Genomic DNA, 14304 nt, shown 5'->3' on the forward strand with positions numbered 1-14304 from the left:
TTTAATACAAAAACTGAACCGATACTCTATAATGCAAAATACAACTTCCTGATTTTTAAACAAAAGCTGAAGATATCTTCATTAGAAATGGTAACCTACTTAATACCTACAATCTCCATATATTCGCATATACTATCTATTGTACTATACATACTGTACACGACATAGCATATAATTTACTCCCAATTATACCTGTACTGTAATGTACTTCATATCAAAAATGACGTTACTTGTATCTATTGAAAATACAACTTAACCCTCCTGCTATCTAATATATCCAGAGCTTGTACAATTTTTTTTCTAGTTGATTTTGTAATACCATACCATTCTGCAACGCATTATCCTATTCCTAAGCCAACATAAAAATAAGAAAAGGAAACTTTTTTTTAACCTAAAGAAAAAAACAAACCATGTTAACTCCTTCCAACAGACCTGTTTGCAAATATAGCTGCTTCCACTGCATGAACTCAGCCCCTCCTCAAGTAACAAATAATGAAATAGCAATGCCCTGTAATCACTTTGAGGAGTATAATTTTTCAGTTGATATATAACCCTTATAAACTAACCCGTTAATATTAATCACCAATGCGGGGGCACAGAAATACCTGGATTAGGACCCAGGCACTGGGAAACCCCTCTCGGTGCTGATGGACTCATAGATCTTCCTAGGTCATCCGTCTAGAAGGAAAACTCTGAAGCTAAACCTAAGGGGAGGAAGGCCTCTCCAGTCTTGGATGACAACCTTCCTAGAGCTGGTGACTCAAACAAATTACCGGTCTGCAAACCTAAACTGCTTAAGGAGTAGATAGGCACTGTCTATCGCCCGGCTTCCATACTCCTTCTTTGGCTATTAGCTAGGCGTAGAGGTCGAATCACAGGGAGTCGACAGACCTTCAGTGGTCGATCTTGTTTCCTGACTAGGGCAATGAACGCCGTTTTCCCCACTCCCGACACATCCCATCCCCTAAACTGGGCACTTGGGAGTGCTTGAATGCCATTATGCCAGTACAAGTAGATTGGGTTGACCATCGTCTGATGGGTTGAGGGTACCGGATAGACAGTTCCTGGCTGCTGTTCCCAACTGGTAGTACAGGAACCCTAACTCTTTGGTAGCGCTTAGAGTGGCTGCTCCATCAACAGTTGTATAATATCGAGTTGTTTGTAGTGCCATGTCGTGCATGGAAAGGGACCCTGCACTCATCCCCAGTGGGCTATCCCCAGGCCACAATCCTAGTAGATGGCAGGACAACTGATGGTCTGCTTGTGTTGCATGTCTGGTATTCTGCATAACCACTTGTTCAGCATCCCTTACCTAAATTGAAACTCTTAAAAAAAATCACAGTACAATAAAAAATTACGCTAAAACCAGGTCCAAACTCAAACAAAACCAACCTGCCTTCTCCCTTGAGGCTTGCATTTACGAACATCTGTGGGCTTAGAACTAATTTAAATGATATCGAAGCATTTCTCCTAACAAACACCCCGGATATCTTAGCACTAAGTGAGACTAACCTACACTCCTCCATCCCCTCTAACTACTTTAACATGCCTGGATAACTCCCACTCTGCCGTAAGGACTCTGACAGACATATGCACGGGCTTGGAGTATATATTTGGAACACCCTCCCCTTGACTAGATAAACTAGAATCGGACGATTAAGCCTTTATGTGCTTTAGACTTTACATGCAACATAACATTAGCTACTTTTATTTTCTTTACTGCTCTCTCTCTCGGCCCAGGACTGTGCCCTAATAAACAAAGTCTCTGACAGCATAGATACAGCACTTTCCCTCGACACTAGCGCACAAGTGCTTGTGTTTGGTGACTTTAATGTCCACCACAGCAACTGGCTTGGATTTTCTACTCACACAGACGCAGCTAGTACCACAACACGTAATTTCTCTATATCTCATTCCCTATCATAGATGGTTACGATTCCAACCCGTTTCCCAGACCAGCAAGAACAACACGCATCACTTCTAGATCTGTTTCTGACCACAGTTCCCAATGACTGTGTAACTAATGCCCACAGCCCTCTTGGGAACGCCGATCATGCAGTGGTAATGGTTGAAATAGCCCTAAACTTTAGAGCCAAAACTGAAGAGCCACTGCTCAAAACAACGAGATATTATAAAAAGGCTGACTGGGAAGCCATCAGAGATCTCATCAGAGACGCCCCATGGCAAAATATCTTTTCACTTCCTGCTGAACAGTGCGTAAATGAGACCACTGAATGGTTCAAAACAGCAATTAAAGCACATGTTCCCACACAGAAATTTTATAGCAAGCCTCACTCTCCCCAATGGTTTACTTCTACTTGTGCAACCGCCACCGCGCAAAGGCAGCATGCGTACCACAGATTTAACTGACATAAGTCCAGTTCAAACAGGCAGAAGTATATAGAAGCCAGAAGTAACTGTAAGAAAGAAATAGCGACAGCTAAGAGAGAATTTACTGAAACCACCAAAAAACGCATCAAAGCACAGAAATTAGGAACCCGCGACTTCTGGAAAATCTACAACAGTGTAGTAAATAATGGGCAATCAACAATCCCCCCACTATTCAACAATCATGAGGTTGTTTGCTCTGCAACTGAGAAGGCTAACATGCTTGCCAGTCGGTTTGCCTCCAACTCCACACTGAACCCTGCCAACCTGATTTTCCTTTGCGGACAGACGCCACACTAGACGATCTGAAAGTCACCCCCTCTCAGTCATATCGTCTCATTTTGAAAAGCGATTCTGAGCTGTTTTATTTTTGGTTAATAATTGTACTGTGGAAATTGTTTTTCTGTCATAAAGAAATTCTTAAAAGAAGTTTACGTGTATTTGAAAAAGACGAAAAGGATCTCTGAAAATTTGTAAACTATTGATATTTTGTATGGTGAATTTGTTTTTCTCTTCAAACATTTCTCAAGTGCTGACAACTTTTTTTTCGTGACGAGATCTGAAGGGGAACATCTTATTTTTTGGAACAAAGTTTTGTATACGTTGACTTTGTATTTGTGCATTTAAAAAAAAATGTCTTCCGAACAAATAACAGAGTTAATGAAAACGTTAACTGGGAGCTTGTTGATTCAGCAAGAACGTTTTGAATCACTCGTCATTCAGCAAACTACAAAGAATCGTCTATTATGTGAAACTGTGTTGTCACAAAAATCTAAAGATGGCGCATCTAGATTTTTTTTCGGCAAAGGGTACGTCGTGGTTTCAAAATCACCGCCTCCATTTTTTTTTCTTTCTCTCTTCACCCCCGCTGTTTCTCTTCACTTAAACAAAGGGCGCGATTGGCTAAACGCGAGCTAATGTATGAACAATATCTGGGTTCAGTGAATACATTCACTTCCCCTTTCTCTTTTCATCATCAACATCGCTACACACGTCGGAGCCCCAGCCCGGGGAGTAGGAGGAGGCTCCCGAAGCAACAAGTGACACTACCAGTCACGTCGACCAAATCCACCAGCGCCGAAGGATACCAGCAGCAGTGACAGCAGCCGTCTCAGCAGCAGTTCAAACAGCCCTTATCAGGGCTAAACAACCAGCTCTTAGTAGGGTTAATAAGTTTTTCTACTAATGCGATTCACTGCTGCTTGCCTCATGAGACCCACCAGCAGCGAACTTCACTCCCAGTCTCCAGCGCTTCCAGCACTTCCAGCTCACTCCAGCAGCCTTTCCAGCCCTTGGTGCCTCCAGCTCGCTCCAGAACCTCCAGCTTCCTCCTGCAGCTTTCCTGCAACCTCGCTCCTCCGACGTGTGACTTCACATGCACTTTGCTTCTCTGGTCTGCAACCTTGCCTGTACTTGGCTCCCTACCGACTCTCCGTTCTTTAACATTGGCCCTACGTTCTCAGTGTCCACCGATCTTTCCAGATTGCCCTGACGTCCAGCCGATCATTCCAGACCCAGCGAGCAACCCTAAATCACACTACGTCTAGAATACCTGTTCCAGACCTCTAGACCTTAGCCTCCAGTGACATGCGACATTCCAGAAAACCAGCATCCAGATCACATGCTTTCTTTGCAAATAAAAGGCGAACCCTCATCTTTTACCAAACAACCTGTGTCTGTCATTCTTCTTTGCATTTTTGCTGTTTACTTTTTTGCCTGTGTCTATCTTGTTAGTTGTTGGGTCGACCGGCTCCGCAACAGGTATAGCCAATTCTCTAGTGGAGTTCAAATACAACCCAGGATGAAGGGATACGTTCCCTGCCTATTATCGTAGGTTCGAGACGATTTTTACAAAAAGATATGAGAAATGGTCGGATGGGGAAAGAATTACACTCCTACTTCAGAAATTGGGTATGGAGGAAAACACAAAATTCACAAAACTCCTCAGCCTAACATTTACAGGGAACGTGAACTGGAATAGATACATGGAGAGCATTGCCAAGACTGCTGTGAAGAAGGTGGACTCTCTCTACCATGCTAAAAAACTACTAATGCCTGAAAGTATCCTGTACATCTATAAGGCCACCATTCGCCCATGTATGGAGTATTGTTGTCACATTTGGGTTGGTGCATCTGCTACTTGTCTCTCACTCCTAGACAAGGTTCAAAAGAGAGTCGCCAACCTGATAGGTCCTGAACTGTCATCTATGCTTCAGCCTCTGTCCCATCAATGAAATGTTGCATACATCTGCCTGTTCTACAAGTACTTTAATGGTGGATGCTCTGATGAACTACAAGCTGTCGTACCCCCCGATGTGAATACACCCGACAAACCTGACAAGCAACTAAATCCCACCCCTTCACAATAGAGATCCCTAGATGTAAGAAAGCCTTCTACTCCAATAGTTTCTTCCCCAGAACTGCTAGACTTTGGAACTCTCTTCCGAGATTCTGCTTTCCCAACTGTACTGACATGCAGAAGTTCAAGTGTAATGTGAACAGACATCTTGCTACTCATCTCCCTTCATAATACCCCTGCAACTTATGTCCCCGATAGTAGCCCCCTACTTCAAAGTGGCACTGTGCCTTGGTAGGGGTGAAAATTTGAATAAAAAAAATAATAAAATAAATAAAGAAATCAACACTACAGTTTTATGTTAAGTCTTTTATTGAAAAAATTAATTCAGGTAACTTGATTATGTAGTAGAGCTGACATCTATTCAATGTAGCCGCCTTCAGCCTCAATCACCGCCTTGATAAAGGTCCAGAACCGGGAGCATGCTTTTTCCATAAGTGCTGACAGGAGCTCAGTGAATACTCGGCAGATGGCAGTGATCAGGCTGGTTTTTGGTGTTGTAGGAGGTCATGTTGGTGATGTTCTCGACATATGACCAAATGAAGTAGTATAGCAAGTTCGCATCAGGAAGGACGAGAGGAGAGGGGGGTGAGAGAAGGGTATACAGTCGTAACAATCATTGTGAAGCCAAGTCTCTTTGTACAGCGGCGCATCTCCGATCTTGCTTATTGAACATTGTGTCACTTTCAGACATGATAGAAGGTTCTTATTGCTCTTGGGATTTGTACACAACTGGCCAACTAGTAGATGGGATGCAAAAAAAGAAAATCAGTTTTCAATGAATGGAAATGGAATCATGTCGTCTTTTCTAGAGTGACAATTTTATCATTACATCTTGTAAAAGTAGGAGAATACATTGATCGAAACATTGTGAGATGAACATAATGCAGAGGATACCTTTTTGTGTAGGATGGTTGTGGTGGTGGTGGTGGTCTAACTCTAACAGACTGAGATTTTTATCAGCCCATAACTTCAGTTATGTAATCTTTATTTTCACTTGATAACTTTCATTTATTAAATTTTTCAAGTTTGTCTCATGATCGTGGGCCTGTCATAGAATGAATATTCCTGTTCGTAAAATATATTTACCAATTCTCTTCCATTTTTATCTTGACTGGAAATTACCCGACTGACGTAATGCTCGCTTTTTTTTTGTTTTTTGTTTTTGTTTTTGTTTTTTGGTTTTTTTTCAAAACAGTGACCTTTCCAGAAAGAAAAACCGGCATTGATTGTGACACTCCTTAACTCCACGATGCAGCTGGAAAATTTTATTTTATTTTTAAACTTTTCCAGTTATCAAAAATTTTGAACTTTATTTGAAAACCAAAGAGTGTAAGCAAATGGAATCTACATGATAAAGCATGAAAAAGCGGGAACGGTAATAAACCAGGAACTGTGCAAATGGTTTAAGAAAAAAAAAATGGCTCCAGCGTAAATCAGCACCTGTCCAAGAAAATATTAACCCGTAGGATATTTAATTATCTAGCAAGAAAACTCGACGTTGCTCGGGATTTAATTAGAAGCACCATGTCATTTTTCACTACACTCATACCATTATATTACTTTTTTTTTTTTTACTTTCTTTCGCTGTTTTATAAATTCAGTAAAAAACTTTATCTGTGCCTAAACCTAAACCTTTATCCGTGCGTAGATTCCATGAACAAAGCTTCCTTCTTACAACTGCACGCCTCTAGAATTCTGTTCCGTTTCTCTGCTTTCCAGCTGACTACAATATGGTTGTCTTCAAGTCCACTGTAAACAAGTTCTTGATGAGCCGTCCGCTTAAGTAATCCAATTTACCAAATTTTAACAACTAACGATTGCTACAATATTGTCCCCTTGACTACTGTACAAGCATCAACCCTTATCCCCAAGTGACCTTCGGGCCTTGATAAGTTATGTCTCCTTTTATAAAAAAAAAAAAAAAAAGTTTCTTTGGGTGTTGTTCTTGAGATGTAGTGTTAAGTCCTCTTAAAGTAAATGGAATATTATGATTAAGATGGCAACTCCTCGTCTGAGCTCCAATCTATCGTCCGCCTTGCCAAATTTTCACAAGAAACACTCATCTAGCTGAAAACACTATCAATAATTTCCCCCACTCTTTATCTGTACTTAAACCTCAATGCAGATTTCATGAACAAAGCTTCTTTCTTATAACTGCACGCCTATGGAACTCTCTTCCATTTCCCTTCAAGTCCAGTGTAAACAAGTTCTTGATGAGCCGTACTCTTAAGTAATCCAATTTACCAAATTTCCACTACTTACAATTACTACGGTATTGTCCCATTGACTATTGTGCACTCATTAACCCTTATCCTCGAGTGGTCTCTGGGCCTTGATAAGCGGTGACTCTTTTGTAAAAAAAATAAAATATAGTAAAATAAAATAAAGTAAATTAAAATATCTCCTCTTTGGTTTTCATACATAAAGTAAATTTCACAGTGTATAAGGATTATTTGATACTGGAGATATTTATAATCGTACCCTATTTCTAAAAGAAGATAAAGAATTTATCATGGCTAGTGCCAAACGATAACGAACTCTTTTATCTTCATCCAGGATTGTCTCTGATCTTTTATTTATGTCCATACATATATTTCAATTCTTGCATATTTCGTATTTATCATTACAGAGATAATTCTCTATTGAATATTATATTGTACCTAATATATAGTGATGATTTCAAAAGTTTTTTTTTTTTTTTAATAACTTGGGTGCCATCAGTTAGATTCGAAACCAAAACATTTAGCGCCCTGTCTGAGTTCCCTACCGTTTGAATTAACTCGACAGACAGATAAGAAAGTTTAAAATTTAAACCACTTTTAGCTATGATTCGTTTTACGCATGCGCAAACTAATACAAATATGTCGGCAAGTTGAAATAGACATTTTGCATTGCAACTTGACGACATTCATCAATCCAAATATTTTCATCAAACGATCTTTGGTGTATGATTACTATTTTCTGTTAATTTCTGTGTTATGTGATCTGTAGTTCATGAGTTTATCGGTTTAATATTTACACACAGACAGACAAACATACACACATACATCTACTGTTTTATTTATTACTCAAGTATGTTTTACTGTCAACAATCCTTCGAAAAAGTGGTCAAAAATCAAATATATAATAAATAAATGTTACCAACGGCAAGATAAGTTACTCTTCTACCTAACTGGGTAGATTTTTAGGGTTTTTACTTAATTTAAAATGTTTATTTGGATCAAAAACAAGTGTTTTCAAAAGGTACGCGGCCACAAGAAAAAATGGCCGCATAACAAATACACCGTGGCCACTTTATCGTGTGGTCGCGTACCCTTTGAAGTTGCTTGTTTTCGAGCTGATTAAACATTTTACATTTTAGTACAAACTCTAAACCTACCCAGTTGGGTAGAAGAGTAACTTATGTTGTAACATTTATTTGTTTTATTTTTTTTTATGTAACATTTAGAAGAGTAACTTATGTTGTAACATTTATTTGTTTTATTTTTTTTATGTAACATTTAGAAGAGTAACTTATGTTGTAACATTTATTTGTTTTATTTTTTTTATGTAACATTTAGAAGAGTAACTTATGTTGTAACATTTATTTGTTTTATTTTTTTTATGTAACATTTAGAAGAGTAACTTATGTTGTAACATTTATTTGTTTTATTTTTTTATGTAACATTTAGAAGAGTAACTTATGTTGTAACATTTATTTGTTTTATTTTTTTTATGTAACATTTAGAAGAGTAACTTATGTTGTAACATTTATTTGTTTTATTTTTTTATGTAACATTTAGAAGAGTAACTTATGTTGTAACATTTATTTGTTTTATTTTTTTTATGTAACATTTAGAAGAGTAACTTATGTTGTAACATTTATTTGTTTTATTTTTATTATGTAACATTTAGAAGAGTAACTTATGTTGTAACATTTATTTGTTTTATTTTTTTATGTAACATTTAGAAGAGTAACTTATGTTGTAACATTTATTTGTTTTATTTTTTTTATGTAACATTTAGAAGAGTAACTTATGTTGTAACATTTATTTGTTTTATTTTTTTTATGTAACATTTAGAAGAGTAACTTATGTTGTAACATTTATTTGTTTTATTTTTTTATGTAACATTTAGAAGAGTAACTTATGTTGTAACATTTATTTGTTTTATTTTTTTTTATGTAACATTTAGAAGAGTAACTTATGTTGTAACATTTATGTGTTTTATTTTTTTTATGTAACATTTAGAAGAGTAACTTATGTTGTAACATTTATTTGTTTTATTTTTTTTTATATAACATTTAGAAGAGTAACTTATGTTGTAACATTTATTTGTTTTATTTTTTTTATGTAACATTTAGAAGAGTAACTTATGTTGTAACATTTATTTGTTTTATTTTTTTATGTAACATTTAGAAGAGTAACTTATGTTGTAACATTTATTTGTTTTAATTTTTTTATGTAACATTTAGAAGAGTAACTTATGTTGTAACATTTATTTGTTTTATTTTTTTATGTAACATTTAGAAGAGTAACTTATGTTGTAACATTTATTTGTTTTATTTTTTTTTATGTAACATTTAGAAGAGTAACTTATGTTGTAACATTTATTTGTTTTATTTTTTTTATGTAACATTTAGAAGAGTAACTTATGTTGTAACATTTATTTGTTTTATTTTTATTATGTAACATTTAGAAGAGTAACTTATGTTGTAACATTTTTTTTTTTTTTTTATGTAACATTTAGAAGAGTAACTTATGTTGTAACATTTATTTGTTTTATTTTTTTATGTAACATTTAGAAGAGTAACTTATGTTGTAACATTTATTTGTTTTATTTTATTTATGTAACATTTAGAAGAGTAACTTATGTTGTAACATTTATTTGTTTTATTTTTTTTATGTAACATTTAGAAGAGTAACTTATGTTGTAACATTTATTTGTTTTATTTTTTTTATGTAACATTTAGAAGAGTAACTTATGTTGTAACATTTATTTGTTTTATTTTTTTTAATGTAACATTTAGAAGAGTAACTTATGTTGTAACATTTATTTGTTTTATTTTTTTTATGTAACATTTAGAAGAGTAACTTATGTTATGTTGTTACATTTATTTGTGTTATTTTTTTATGTAACATTTAGAAGAGTAACTTATGTTGTAACATTTATTTGTTTTATTTTTTTTAATGTAACATTTAGAAGAGTAACTTATGTTGTAACATTTATTTGTTTTATTTTTTTTATGTAACATTTAGAAGAGTAACTTATGTTGTAACATTTATTTGTTTTATTTTTTTATGTAACATTTAGAAGAGTAACTTATGTTGTAACATTTATTTGTTTTATTTTTTTTTTATGTAACATTTAGAAGAGTAACTTATGTTGTAACATTTATTTGTTTTATTTTTTTTATGTAACATTTAGAAGAGTAACTTATGTTGTAACATTTATTTGTTTTATTTTTTTTATGTAACATTTAGAAGAGTAACTTATGTTGTAACATTTGTTTTATTTTTTTTATGTAACATTTAGAAGAGTAACTTATGTTATGTTGTAACATTTATTTGTTTTATTTTTTTTATGTAACATTTAGAAGAGTAACTTATGTTGTAACATTTATTTGTTTTATTTTTTTTATGTAACATTTAGAAGAGTTACTTATGTTGTAACATTTATTTGTTTTATTTTTTTTCTGTAACATTTAGAAGAGTAACTTATGTTGTAACATTTATTTGTTTTATTTTTTTATGTAACATTTAGAAGAGTAACTTATGTTATGTTGTAACATTTATTTGTTTTATTTTTTTATGTAACATTTAGAAGAGTAACTTATGTTGTAACATTTATTTGTTTTATCTTTTTATGTAACATTTAGAAGAGTAACTTATGTTGTAACATTTATTTGTTTTATTTTTTTATGTAACATTTAGAAGAGTAACTTATGTTGTAACATTTATTTGTTTTATTTTTTTTATGTAACATTTAGAAGAGTAACTTATGTTGTAACATTTATTTGTTTTATTTTTTTTAATGTAACATTTAGAAGAGTAACTTATGTTGTAACATTTATTTGTTTTATTTTTTTATGTAACATTTAGAAGAGTAACTTATGTTATGTTGTTACATTTATTTGTGTTATTTTTTTATGTAACATTTAGAAGAGTAACTTATGTTGTAACATTTATTTGTTTTATTTTTTTTAATGTAACATTTAGAAGAGTAACTTATGTTGTAACATTTATTTGTTTTATTTTTTTTATGTAACATTTAGAAGAGTAACTTATGTTGTAACATTTATTTGTTTTATTTTTTTTATGTAACATTTAGAAGAGTAACTTATGTTGTAACATTTATTTGTTTTATTTTTTTTTATGTAACATTTAGAAGAGTAACTTATGTTGTAACATTTATTTGTTTTATTTTTTTTATGTAACATTTAGAAGAGTAACTTATGTTGTAACATTTATTTGTTTTATTTTTTTTATGTAACATTTAGAAGAGTAACTTATGTTGTAACATTTATTTGTTTTATTTTTTTTATGTAACATTTAGAAGAGTAACTTATGTTATGTTGTAACATTTATTTGTTTTATTTTTTTTATGTAACATTTAGAAGAGTAACTTATGTTGTAACATTTATTTGTTTTATTTTTTTTATGTAACATTTAGAAGAGTTACTTATGTTGTAACATTTATTTGTTTTATTTTTTTTCTGTAACATTTAGAAGAGTAACTTATGTTGTAACATTTATTTGTTTTATTTTTTTATGTAACATTTAGAAGAGTAACTTATGTTATGTTGTAACATTTATTTGTTTTATTTTTTTATGTAACATTTAGAAGAGTAACTTATGTTGTAACATTTATTTGTTTTATCTTTTTATGTAACATTTAGAAGAGTAACTTATGTTGTAACATTTATTTGTTTTATTTTTTTATGTAACATTTAGAAGAGTAACTTATGTTGTAACATTTATTTGTTTTATTTTTTTTATGTAACATTTAGAAGAGTAACTTATGTTGTAACATTTATTTGTTTTATTTTTTTTTATGTAACATTTAGAAGAGTAACTTATGTTGTAACATTTATGTGTTATTTTTTTATGTAACATTTAGAAGAGTAACTTATGTTATGTTGTAACATTTATTTGTTTTATTTTTTTTTAATGTAACATTTAGAAGAGTAACTTATGTTGTAACATTTATTTGTTTTATTTTTTTATGTAACATTTAGAAGAGTAACTTATGTTGTAACATTTATGTGTTATTTTTTTATGTAACATTTAGAAGAGTAACTTATGTTATGTTGTAACATTTATTTGTTTTATTTTTTTTTAATGTAACATTTAGAAGAGTAACTTATGTTGTAACATTTATTTGTTTTATTTTTTTTATGTAACATTTAGAAGAGTAACTTATGTTGTAACATTTATTTGTTTTATTTTTATTATGTAACATTTAGAAGAGTAACTTATGTTGTAACATTTATTTTTTTTATTTTTTTTTTATGTAACATTTAGAAGAGTAACTTATGTTGTAACATTTATTTGTTTTATTTTTTTTATGTAACATTTAGAAGAGTAACTTATGTTGTAACATTTATTTGTTTTATTTTTTTTAATGTAACATTTAGAAGAGTAACTTATGTTGTAACATTTATTTGTTTTATTTTTTATGTAACATTTAGAAGAGTAACTTATGTTGTAACATTTATTTGTTTTATTTTTTTTATGTAACATTTAGAAGAGTAACTTATGTTATGTTGTAACATTTATTTGTTTTATTTTTTTTATGTAACATTTAGAAGAGTAACTTATGTTGTAACATTTATTTGTTTTATTTTTTTTATGTAACATTTAGAAGAGTAACTTATGTTGTAACATTTATTTGTTTTATTTTTTTATGTAACATTTAGAAGAGTAACTTATGTTGTAACATTTATTTGTTTTATTTTTTTATGTAACATTTAGAAGAGTAACTTATGTTGTAACATTTATTTGTTTTATTTTTTTTTATGTAACATTTAGAAGAGTAACTTATGTTGTAACATTTATTTGTTTTATTTTTTTTATGTAACATTTAGAAGAGTAACTTATGTTGTAACATTTATTTGTTTTATTTTTTTTATGTAACATTTAGAAGAGTAAATTATGTTGTAACATTTATTTGTTTTATTTTTTTTATGTAACATTTAGAAGAGTAACTTATGTTGTAACATTTATGTGTTATTTTTTTATGTAACATTTAGAAGAGTAACTTATGTTATGTTGTAACATTTATTTGTTTTATTTTTTTTTAATGTAACATTTAGAAGAGTAACTTATGTTGTAACATTTATTTGTTTTATTTTTTTTATGTAACATTTAGAAGAGTAACTTATGTTGTAACATTTATTTGTTTTATTTTTTTATGTAACATTTAGAAGAGTAACTTATGTTGTAACATTTATTTGTTTTATTTTTTTTTTATGTAACATTTAGAAGAGTAACTTATGTTGTAACATTTATTTGTTTTATTTTTTTTTATGTAACATTTAGAAGAGTAACTTATGTTGTAACATTTAATTGTTTTATTTTTTTTTTATGTAACATTTAGAAGAGTAACTTATGTTGTAACATTTATTTGTTTACTTTTGACCATTTTTCGAAGTACTATGGGCAGTAAAACCTAATCTATTTTTCTATAGATAGAAAATTATTAGTAGAACATTGCATCGATAGAACAGTTTAAAAATACATATATGAGCTTTAAGAAGAATTAAATGTGATCATCCATTTTTTTTTTTTTTTTCCATTTTTATTTGTGTTCCATTTTTATTTGTGTTCCATTTTTATTTGTGTTCCATCGGAGGCAGTTTTCTTTTTTCTATTTAGAGGAGGGATCCAACTGAAACAGCTTATTTTTAATCAAATGAGAACGAAAGCTGATCTTGAATGACTTGCCGGCATAAACTGTCTCGTTTTACTAAAATAAAATAAAATGAAGTAAATTTTAAAAGGGAGAAAAAAATCGGACTCTGAGACATTCACATGATTAACCCAAATATTGAGGTCAGGCCGTGGTTCCAAAGTAATGGCATATAGCAGTTTACAGTGTCTTTTTCGTTAGGAGAGAAAGAGAGGGAGATTTAGTAGAATTGTATCCGATAAAGTTACTAGGCGGCACTACTCGCAGTTTCCATTAACGCATAGTAGGTAAAACATTATTGTAAAAATATGGCTAATAATGTAAAGATTGACATTCTAAATAGTTTGAATAAAATAAGTGCATAGTCGATAATATATATATATATATATATATATATATATATATATATATATATATATATATATATATATATGTATGTATGTATATATATATATAGGGTGACCCCCCCCCCAAAAAAAAAAACAGAGGAAATTCAATTGTTTTTCTGAGCATTTTACAGTCAACGGAGAAAAAAAGGGCAAAGACTCTAGTGTTTTGATGTGATGTTTTGAATATAATAAACTAGTTATGGCGAAAGTTTGATTTCATTCGGACAAAACACAAAGAACGGGGCCTAATTAGAGTTGGGGCCCGTTAGTATTGGGTCA

Source organism: Euprymna scolopes, chromosome 21 (genome assembly GCF_053919585.1).
Source record: "Euprymna scolopes isolate OS-2025 chromosome 21, ASM5391958v1, whole genome shotgun sequence".
NCBI classification, from domain to species: Eukaryota; Metazoa; Mollusca; class Cephalopoda; order Sepiida; family Sepiolidae; genus Euprymna; species Euprymna scolopes.